Source organism: Alosa sapidissima, chromosome 8 (genome assembly GCF_018492685.1).
Source record: "Alosa sapidissima isolate fAloSap1 chromosome 8, fAloSap1.pri, whole genome shotgun sequence".
NCBI lineage: Eukaryota > Metazoa > Chordata > Actinopteri > Clupeiformes > Clupeidae > Alosa > Alosa sapidissima.
Window position 1 is genome coordinate 7,193,327 of NC_055964.1, and position 10,576 is coordinate 7,203,902.

Below are 10,576 nucleotides of genomic sequence, written 5' to 3' on the forward strand. Positions count from 1 at the left end.
TTAGGAAAACAAAATTGCGTTTCTATAATACAACCAATGTTAATCTCATATATTTTACACTTTAGAGCTGATAATGAAAAAACAGAGCTGAATGATCTAGCCATAGTGTTGAAAGCGTTCCTCTAGTTGGAATAGTAGGCACAGTAGTGTTTGATGCAATTTTCCTTGATATTTTAGAGGAGGCGGAGCTTCCCTTGTAGTCTTATAGCTATCGCCTCTGAATATACGTACCTCCCGCATTTAGATAGAGTGCACCTTATTTTGACATTTGACCTCTGTTTAGCACAACACACTGTCTTTTGGTATCATGGTTGTCAGAGAGACCTTTTAAAGAAATGTTCAAGCGTTTTCACTGCAGTAAGCAGCATTTGCATCATATGTACTGATTTTGCATTGGCAGACGGCAAAAAAATTAAAACACGATGAAGGAAGATGCCTGCTTGAAAGCCTTATGAATGCTCAAGACTGTTTTGTTGTTTCCTGAAATGTTGTCAGATATCTTTGAGAATACATTTACAGAATTCACTTTGTTTACATTAAGGTTATGTAATATAATGTGAAATAACACCACATATGGTTCACGGTCAGTTCACAGCCACAGCATTCTCTCTCAGTAGAATTTGGAAGCAGTGGAAATGAGAGATGTATTCTGCGGTGGTCATTATCATTAACATTAATAATTGTCACAGCATTACAGCGCCCACTTCAGGCGTATTTGTTTCGCAATGTGCGTGTAAAATCATTGCGAGGTATGTACAAACAGGCCGCAATGATGTAAAAGCGCAAACTGCCTGTCGCGGGAGCTGAAAGTGGCAGATTGCGTTTGTCATGTCATGCATATGCATTCATGGGAGGATCCAGGGGAAAGTGGGAGTTTAGCGTAAAAAGATGGGAGGGGAAGAGTAAAGAGCGCCTAATTATTTATTCCGGGGTATGTACAAAGACTGCTCCTGAAAGCGCACGTCTATTCTGAACGTATAACGTTAATCCAAATTGCAGTTCAATGCGTCAATAAGAGAACATTTCAAAGACAACAGAATCGCTATTTAGAGCACCAGTTTTTGTGGTGAAAGTATTTATAGCCTACTACCAAAAGCAACATTAACTTTCGTTGGCCTTTCGAATGTCTTACTTTCACTTTCACGTCATTCACTTAAACTTTCCTACTTGCAAGATTTGACCAATCTTCCATAGCCTGTGTGCACAAGTAGTTTAAGTAGAACTACTGATCTTCATTATCTCCCTGCTTGTTTACATCTTATCATGTATGGTATTATTTCATGATCGCTAAACGTTTTATTCTTTTTAATGTTGTCATCAGTTAACTTCATTCAACTACTTGTATGTAGGTGCTGCCATTCAGTTGTGGACGTTCGTAAATTGCGTTTATGGGCGGAGAAAGGCACAGTTTACACTAAGGATTGAACGATTGATAAATACGACGGAAACTTGGGTCTGATAGCGTTCGCAATCTGCGGTGTGTCCATGACGCTGATAACGCTACGTTCGCAAATGTACGTGTAGCGGGTGTGTACTCTCTCTCTTGCGTTGTGTTATATAGACGACGAGGTGTTGACTCTCTCTGGCTACCACAGCCGTTTATTCTGATAGAACAAATGTTTCACAGTCACATACATTTGCCATAGAGCTCCAGCACGAGAACAGGCTACTGCAGACTGGTTAACAGTATTTACACAAGACATGAACAAAAGTATGAATCACGAAAATAGACAACTGTACCTGATAGAACAAATGTTTCACAGTCACATATATTTGCCATAGACAGCTCCAGCTAGCAAAACGAAAACAGAAATGATTCAGTTCACGGTTCGTAAAGCATTACAAAAGTTAAGCTATCGAGCTAGGTTCTAACCAGACTAGCAAGCTAGCACAACGTGGCGAACTATTTCACTTTAAAGCTAAACCAAAAGAAACAAAACAAAATGGTCTCTAATATAAAATTAGAGACCTCCATTAGAGACCTCCTGTGTGGATTTACTACATGCATACTAGCATATTACACTGGACACATTTATTTACGCTATAACAGCGGCGCTCAATATATGCAACTTACCACGAGAACAGGCTACTGCAGACTGGTGATTGTGTGTAAGAACTCACCCTAAACATCAGCAGAATAGCACCAATAGATGGCGCTCGTGTTACATGAAAAGCCTGTCTCATAGAGAAATTACTAGCTAAATGAAAAGTTCCATTTTAATGGCAAGTGGAATTATTTACTCCGCTACATTCCCTCCTACTGATCTCCACTTGCCCATTAAAACAAATAGAATGAAGGTAAAAGACCCTCAAATATATGCTGTGAGAACACATAGAAACATAAAGCAAAAACGTATCAGGTACCAACAACTACATACAATTACAGTGGATAAGAAAAAAAAAGTACAGTACTGTTCAGATCACAGATACCAAGCATTCCAGTCAGTGACCATTCCTGAAGAATTAGAATGAGAAAGGGCTGCAAATCCTTCCAACACCCATAGGAAAACATGCCTGTTTACATGTTAGGCTGCTAGATACCACATAATTTACACAGTACAATTGACAACCACCTGGACACACAACATCGTAGGTCACACAGGTTCCTATAACCTTATAAAGGTTGCCCTCTTCTGAAAAAAAAACTAAATGCCACTTTAACATACAAAATGACATGATTCATAAACATTAAAGCCTTGCAAGAACTTTCTGGTGCATATTTTGAATGAGCCTGACTACAGGTCTAACAACCCTCCCACATCTAGTTCTAACACCTTGTATTATATCACTGCTAGCAGTGCTGGGATGGGGATGCTGTACTCTAGCTATAGTCAGGGGACCTACAACAGAAGACTGCAAGTTGGGTGCTGACATAGGGGTAAGTCTTAAGTCAGTCTGGTCTGCAGGACAGTTGGGTGGTATGGAGTGGTATGCGATTTTTGGACACCAGCAACAAGTAACATCTCGGCGATCAGACTGCGTTCCACAAACTGGAGCACACGGCTCAAACAGGGGTCTGCGCGCTGCAAAGACATCAACTTGTCTCTGGGCAGAGGGCGGACGTCAGACAGCTCGCGTGGCTGAATGGACTGTACAAGCTGAGGTAAGAGAAAGGCTTGGGGTGGCGGGTGTTCTTGGTCCAAAGACTGCTCTAAAACAGCAGATACTGCCTCTTGGGAGATGGACGGGTTTGGTGACCCTGCCACAGCACTTCGGGAGGCCAAAGTCGAGCAATGGGGCCTCTGCAACATGGCTTGTGGATCACAGGACTGCCGAAAAGCATCCTGCACACATTCAGGGTTCAAGGCGTTTGCTTCTTCCATCAGCGCACCATAAGGGACCTTTGTGAGACGATGGAGTACGCTAGGCTGCACAAAAGGTTCACGGCTGAGGGCGTCCGCAACCACATTCTTAGGACCTGGAATGTACCTTCGAAGTCAAACGGAGCGAGCTTCGCCACCCACCTCTGTTCGCAGGCGTCAAGCTTTGGCTTACTAAGAATGTAGGTCAGCGGATTATTGTCAGTCCACACAGTGAATGTGTGGCCTCTCAACCAGTGGCTGAATTTATCACAAACGGCCCATTTGAGCGCCAGGAACTCCAACCTGTGTGCCGGATAGCGAGACTGGGCATAGTTGAGAGATTTGCTGGCGAATGCAATTGGACGTGCTATATCATCACCCTCAGACAGTTGAGAAAGCACAGCACCAAGGCCATTTGAGGAGGCATCGACGGAGAGCAGGAAAGGCCTACTAAAGTCTGGATGAGCCAGGGTGGCATTATCCAACAGAGCCCGTTTCAGCCTCCTGAACGCTTCACTGCACTCTGGCGTCCAGTCAGCAGAAGTGAGTTTCCTGGTCACAGGTGGCCTCCTTTTTCCCTTACTGTATCGTAGCCTCTTTACTCTAGAAGTCAGGGCAAAAAGGGGCTTTCTGATGCTGGAGTAGCCCTCAAAGAACTGCTGGTAAAAACCAACCATACCAAGAAATTATCTTATCTTGGAGGGAGATGGGATGTTGTTGCTCCCGTCCATCAAATCCTCTTCACACAGGTCAATAATGGCCCTGACCTTCTCCGGGTCAGTGGAGATGCCATCTTTGTCCACAAAGTGGCCCAAGAACTTCACAGAAGGCCGCATGAGGTGGCACTTTTTGGGAGCTAACTTCAGGTTGTGCACCTTCAATCTCTCAAACACCATTTCTAGCCTCTCCAAAGCTAGCTGTTCATTAGGAGCAAAAACTAAAATGTCATCTATATAGCAGAGGAGGCTTAAGAAGTTTTGGTCTCCGAAAATAGCCATCATCATCCTCATGAACGTTGCAGGGCTGTTGCACAAACCCTGTGCGAGTCTGTTGTATTCATAAAGCCCAAATGGAGAGGTGAACGCTGTGAACTTCTTGTCTTCCTCATGAACATGCATGCATACATTGTAGAAGCCAGATGTCAAATCCATGGTCGAAAAGAATGCATTCCCTCCAAGTGCAGCCAAAGCGTCAGCCTGGTGAGGCAGGGGATGCGCGTCTTTGATGGTGCGGGTATTCAGCCAGCGAAAATCCGTGCAAAGCCTCAGGTCACCATTCTTCTTCCAAACTAGGACAAGTGGCGATGCATACTCACTCGTAGATTCACTCGTAGGGGCTGAACAAGTGACTGCTCGGTGTCCAGCAGCATGGCAGCGGAAGCAAAGGCGTTCATTTCGGCAGTGGGACACAGTGTCATGATCGTCACGGCCACAAACAGCACATGGGCCCCGAGCCCTGGTTTGATTGCCAGACCTAGGCTGCCTAGAGCGTGGAGAAGACTCTCGCTGAAGCAAACGCTCTAGAAGAGTGATAACATGTTCAAGAGAGCATCCCTCACTTGTCAACGGCTTACCAGCCACAGCAGGCTGAAGAGCAGGGGCAGGAGGACTTACTGCTGTTTGAACATGGCTTACCAGAGCCTCCTCAGCCTGAGCAGAAGGCAAGCTATTGGTTAGACGCATAGCACATTGCCTTTGCTGCAGACGCTTCTTCTGGTGGTGCTCATCCAGTCTCACCTGAACATCGGTGGCAGTCCACTCTTCAAGTGGCCTACTGCTAAAGGCCAAAGACAACTGAGGGTCGGGACAGTGAGTGACAAACATGACCGCCACTTCACCAGAAGGGTTATCAAGAGTCTTGCCTTGTCTCTTTAGTCTCTCAGCAGCAGTGTCGACGGCCTTGTTGAGCCGAATCCAATAGTCAACAGCACTCTCAGTGGGAAAGGGTTTTGTGTCATAAAAGTCAGCCAAAGGCATAAAAGAAGTCACAGAGTCACTAAAGTGTTGTTTGAGCATGTCAAAAATAGGCTGGGGACCTGACTTTAAGTCTAGAGTAGGCTTGCTACGCAGCCCAACCTTCAATATGTCTCGTGCTTTACTTTGTAGCTTGCTTAAAACCTCCTCTGCTTGATCAGACAACTTCACATCCCTCTTTTTCAGATACACTTTAACAGCCTCCTCCCACTCTGAAATGGAAAGTTTATCTGTTTTATCCCCTCTGAATGGATGTGGATCATAGCTATGGTGACTGAGAGTTAGGTTAACTTTAGAGAGATCAGCAATGCTAGAATGAGCCACACTCACATCACCAGCTGGAATGGACTTAAGACATGAGACAATGTTCTTTCCAATGCTGGTCCCAATCTGCTTCACTAAATCACCAAGAACATGCACTGAAACCTGTTCAGCATCCTGACCCACAGAAAAAGCAGGCTGGTCACCTGTCTGAATGTCTGCGGTGGCATAGGCTCCATCACAGTCAGTCTGATTCACTTCAGCATGATACGGGGTAGATGTCATAACTTTCCCCTTCCTATGACTGCCTACGGTCCGTAGAGGTGGGCTAAGCCATAACCCCTGACCCCTACCGATACCAGATAAGTTTAACTCGTCCATTGTCAATGTAATGCAAATGATAATATTTCACACAACTCGAGAATAGCAACAATAAGCACAGTAAAAATTGTATATGAAAAAAACATTCGCAAATAGGCTAAAAGTGGAAAACACAAAAACTGCCCTTTTTTATATATTAACTTACTTGAAATGCAATACTCTCTCAGGAGAAAACAAAAATCACCTCAATATGTAGGCTAATTACACGAAAATAAACAGTATACAAAACGCTATTTATCTTTTCATCTATAACGCTATTATCTCTCAGTCTGAAGTGCGCCACTCCAGGCAATTCACTGCACCGTCGTCGAGTTGGTGTTCACAAGATGGAATCGCAGAACTCCCTCGCGAAGCAGCAGCCACATGCAGAGAAGAATACATGGATTTCTATGGAACGTCACGAAAACATGCGTGCGCAACAAAGAGGCAGAAAGCACCATAGAACAGCATAGAGCAATGCAAAAGAGCAAAAGAATAAAATGAGTTTTTGTGCTGAAAACGGCACCAATTCGAAATCACAATGGTTAGACAATGTTAAATATGTTCAATATAAACGCTACCAAAAAATAGTTCGTCACTGAAATTCCAGTCGATTGTCGATGCGTCTATGTTTTATGCAGAACTAGTGTCTTCAGAGCGTAATAGCATTTTGGTCGTAAGTGGTGGCATGGCTCGACACGTGATCATGCTACACCAATAAGGTAGCTGCATTTTGTCAACAGAATGGCAAGATGGCAGCCACCATGACTTCCTCAAGCAGCACAGATGATGAAGAAAATGCACCTGATTGTGGTAATAAATCGAAATGTAGACATTGCTACATGCACATTGCTTCGGTGAAGCATGAGGAGGTCAACCATTTTACCGCTACAAGATGGAACACCTACCGGACAAGCCTGCAAAAGTGGCTGGAGTTGGAGGGGGAGTGTCGGGATGTGGCTGCCAACTTCAGACACTGTTTGGAGGTGGAGTTTGACAGTATTCCTACGGAAGACGAGGCCATTCCATCGACGTCTGGCTGCAGTCCAACCAAGAAACTGCGATCCCGGTCAGGACTGCCAATCGCAGGCTCTGGCCCCGTACTTCCTCCCATTTCCATAATATGCAAGAAGAAGGAAAGGCTTATCAACCGAGCAGGCAAGCGTCAAAGGGATCCTCTATCTAAGGCCGAAACATTAACAGCAGGTAAACAAACACACACACACACACACACGTGGAAAACTCCTAAAGTAAAAGTCTAATGTATTGGTTCTACCTGTGCACTTAACACAGGTGATCTAGTCAATTAGCTGCTCTACCTGGTTGAACAGTTGTGCTAATTAGAATCAGCTGGTTTAAGTGAATGGTTGGCACAGATTATGTGGTAGGACTTTTAGTTTCTGAAGCTGGACTTCACCTCTGGTAATTATGTGTGAGATATGTCAACTCATTGGGTTATCCCTATTGTTTCGTTAAGGCCAATTGCAGAAAGCTGCCGAGTTGAAAGCAGATCAAAGTATCCTTATACACATTAAAGATAAAGACTGTGTGGCCCTGGAAGTCCAGTACCACAAAGGCTGCTACAGCCAGTACACCAGGTTCTTGACGAGGCCTGCCAAAGCTATAAAAGAACAGTAAGTTATTTATTATATTGCATTTCAAGTTCTAGTAACTTAACATACAAGTAAACATTTAATCTGCCTTCTGTTGTATGTGCACACAATCACAACACTTATTAATTTGTTTACTTCTCATTCATATGTGTTTTAGGAATGAGCCCATGTTTGATAGCAGCTACAGAGTGTTCTGTGAGAGGATCATTCGGCAAAGGCTGCTTATCAACAAAGAGGTGCTAAGAATGGGCCAGCTGAGGAAGGCCTTCATTGATCTGGTTAAAGAAAATGAAGATATTGATGCCTCAAACTACAGGTAACTGCAATGGATTTTTCTCAAGTCTTATTTCTCATGTGCAAGGCCAGCTTTATACAAAATGTGTGTGACAGGCCTGTTTGGAGAAACAGTCTTTAAGTCTTGCTGTTTGCAGACATGTACCAGTTGGCAACAAGGAGAACAGCTGATGTGTAGTGTGCTGATGTGTAGTTTGTGTGTGTGGTGTGGTTTGTGATGTTGTGTGCCTTTCTTGGGCATCTTTGGTGTTAAATGTGCTGTATGGCAGATGGGTTCTAGCCTGTAATGTCTTGTACCACCTCCATCACTCTCTGCTTTTGGTGGTACTCCTGTGACTCTCAATTGTCACTGTTTTGTTGTGTTGCAGACTGGATATGTTGAAGAAGAGGCTGACTCGTGATTTCCCCCAGCTGGTGTTTCACATGCCTACCAAGCGCAACATCTGCGAGCTGGTTTTTGTAGAGAGTCTGTCAAAGGATACACTAGTGGACATGCTGCCTCATCCATCAGGTGCGGCGACCACACAGTCAAGTGAGTTGAGCCAGACGGACAGCGAGACTGAAAAAGGGCAAACTACGAGGCTGCAATAATGAGGTCCTGTCTCAAAGCAAATATAAGTGCTCCATCACCTGCTGCATATGGTTGGCAAATAGAGGATGGGAACTTACACGTCACTTGGATGACAAGAAACCCGGCCCCTGACAGTGTTTTGCATGTGATACATTGCGGCTGCAAAAGTGCCTGTGAGACAAGCAGATGTTTCTGTGTTTCTGCAGGCCTGTGTTGCACAGACTTATGTCGTTGTTGTAATTGTGCCAACACAAAAGAAAAAGAGCAGCTGGAAGATAACTGTCCTGACTCTGACAGTGAGGAATAGAAGTGTCCTTATTCTCTTTGTACAGTTGTATATATCTGATTTCATATTTTTCATAAAGATTGTTTTTTATGGTTGATCAGTGTAGTTTTCATTTGTGGAAGAATGAATGAATGAAAGAATGAACAAACAAATAGTCATTGGTATAAATTCAATTACTGCCTTTTATTGATATAAATTCAATTACTGCCTTTTATTTATAGCCTAATGATTATTTGTCACATACATAGAAATACTGACGTAAAGCATGTAGTACATTTGTTTTGGTGTTAAGCTTTTTCTATGTGAGTGTGAAGAAAGAAAGATCAAGAAATGTTTTTCATAAATGGCAAGAGAGAGTATAAAGGTGTGTATGTACAGTCCATGTGCAAGTGTGGAAAAAAGTGTTTGCAGTTTATAGTCATTGTGTGTGCAGGCTACAGAATGCTTGAGGAAAGAAGCTCCTCCTCAGTTTCTCTGTTCTGGTCTTGTAGCAGCAGAGACATTTGCCTGACCTCAGTGTTTTGAAAAGTCCATGGTCAGGATGTGAGGAGTCCTTTACAGTACTTTGGCTCCTTTTACGTTTTTACGACTTTTACGTAGTCTTCCCTTTGTAGGACTCCTGCAGAGTAGGCTAGGGAGCGGTGCTCTGGTGGTGCAGCACTGCAGTCACGGGCTGTACAGTTCACATACCAAGTGATGATGCTGTCAGGAAACTCCACAGCTGATGGGTGCTGATACTTTGAACTTCCTCAGCTGACGTAGGAAGTACAGTCTTGATTTCTTCAGTGTGTGCTGGGTGTTCACAGTCATGTTCGACAGTAGCCTAAGGTGTAGGCTACTCCCAGGTATTTGAAACTTGTTATAAATGACTTAACGTAAAACATTATCGTATATTTGCCTCATTGTTCTTCTTGGACGCGGCTATGTATACAGCACTGTTTAGAATCCATTTAGCCCACTTTTGAGGATGTTCGGGTGTTTTCCGGTAACTATCGGTAACGTTGAATCTAACCATGGGAGCTGCCATTGCCATTCTGTTGACAATAAGCAGCTGCCTCATTGGTGTAGAACGATCACGTGTCGAACCGTGCCACCACTCTCGAACGAAAACCTATTACGCTCTGAAGACACTGTTGGTAGCTAAGCACGACTCGTTCTTTTTTATGATCTAAAGATTGTGTAGATGCCAGACTGTGGAGCGGGATGAAACGATAACAGGGTTCACCTTACGGCCTATATGGGTCACGGCACCATTTGTAGCGGGTGTGTACTCTCTCTCTTGCGTTGTTTTATATAGACAACGAGGCGTTGACTCTCTCTGGCTACCACAGCCGTTTATTCGGATAGAACAGATGTTTCACAGTCACATACATTTGCCATAGAGAGCTCCAGCACGAGAACAGGCTACTGCAGACTGGTTATTATTTACACAAGACATGAACAAAAGTATTAATCACGAAAATAGACAACTGTACCTGATAGAACAAATGTTTCACAGTCACATATATTTGCCATAGACAGCTCCAGCTAGCAAAACGAAAACAGAAATGATTCAGTTCACGGTTCGTAAAGCATTACAAAAGTTAAGCTATCGAGCTAGGTTCTAACCAGACTAGCAAGCTAGCACAACGTGGCGAACTATTTCACTTTAAAGCTAAACCAAAAGAAACAAAACAAAATGGTCTCTAATATAAAATTAGAGACCTCCTGTGTGGATTTACTACATGCATACTAGCATATTATTACACTGGACACATTTATTTACGCTATAACAGCGGAGCTCAATATATGCAACTTACCACGAAAACAGGCTACTGCAGACTGGTGATAGTGTGTAAGAACTCACCCTAAACATCAGCAGAATAGCACCAATAGATGGCGCTCGTGTTACATGAAAAGCCTGTCTCATAGAGAAA

At 43.6% G+C, this 10,576-nt stretch overlaps 1 protein-coding gene across 1 annotated transcript in view; it reads left to right on the forward strand.

Annotated features, from left to right (window-relative positions):
* LOC121714755 (oxysterol-binding protein 2-like) overlaps positions 1 to 10,576 on the forward strand; it is a 765,489-nt gene that overhangs the window by 565,110 nt on the left and 189,803 nt on the right. The gene's annotated exons all lie outside the window — the stretch shown is intronic.